Genomic DNA, 1267 nt, shown 5'->3' with positions numbered 1-1267 from the left:
TTCAAGAAAATCGATCAGGTTTATCTCGTTGGGTCCCCGCCCCCATACAGTCATCATCACCTTCTGAACTGACCTCTCTGTCTTGAGTTTAACTGGCCCACCAGACCCCACTCCCCAGACACTCGCAGGCCACTGTCGTCGAGTTAATTAGACTCATAGGGACCCTACAGGACACACAGGGTAGGACGGTCCCTGTGGGCTTCCAAGACCCTAGCTCTCTGATGGGGGCAGAAAGCCTCTTCTCTCTCTCTCAGAGTAGTTGGTGGTTTTGAACTCCTGACCTTATGGTTAGCAGCCCAATGTGTAACCACTATATCCCGGGATCTCTCTTGACAGAGAGAACTTGTCTGCAGCCATGGCTGATCGCAGAGACGTCGTTCAACATGTTTGGCTCGGGATAAACCCATGCTTACATGAACCAAACTGAGAAGCAAGACTTTCTGGTTGACCCTCCAGCGTGTTGGAGTCCCAACCCCTATGCCTGTGGAGTGATTCCATCTGGTATAGAATTGGCTTTGCTATGTTAATGAGATCATTAACCCTGCTGGGCATACTGTAATACTACTGTAATCTGAAGCCTCATCTTTCTCCTGAAGCGGCTGGTTCAGGTTTGAACGTCTGACCTTTTGATCAGCAGCCCAATGCTTAACCCACTGCACCATTAGGGCTCAGGAAATGGCAACCCTGCCTTCAGACGTGTATAGACCCAGCGGGAGCTGAAAACAATAGATTATTGTTTTGATAGTTCTGTTCATTCATGGTTTCCGATGGTTTGTGGCAACACTTTTGGACTTTGGTCCCATCTTGGGAGGGACAGACACAATACACCCAATAATTTTCCATCCTTTGCTCCCCCCAGATTTATATCCTTCCCACATGACAACCCCTTCGTGCCATCACCGTGAGGAAGAGCATTCAGACTCAGGGGCCTGTGGGGGAACCCACCACAAGCACTAGAATGACCTTGCCATGACCACGATCACATTTCCTGCCACAGGACCAAGCACCCACTGCCATCTCTTCAGGAGCCCTGGCGACAGAATGGTGGCTCATCGGGCTGCTAACTGCAAGGTCAGCAGTTCAAAACCCCCAGCCGCTGTGAGGGAGGAAGGAGGCGCTTTCTACTCCCGTAGAGAGCTACAGTCTTGGAAACTCACAGGGGAAGTTCTACTGTGTCCTAATGGGTCGCTAGGAATTGGGCCACTCCTCGAGGGTCGCTCGTTATGAGTCAGCAGTTTGGTTTTGGTTTTGCTATCTCGGTTCTGCG

The sequence above is a fragment of the Echinops telfairi genome, unplaced genomic scaffold (assembly GCF_000313985.2).
Source record: "Echinops telfairi isolate 266 unplaced genomic scaffold, ASM31398v2 ScPeMD7_3;HRSCAF=10, whole genome shotgun sequence".
Classification (NCBI taxonomy): domain Eukaryota; kingdom Metazoa; phylum Chordata; class Mammalia; order Afrosoricida; family Tenrecidae; genus Echinops; species Echinops telfairi.
The sequence above is the reverse complement of the archived record's forward strand: the minus strand, read 5'-3'. Positions refer to the sequence as shown.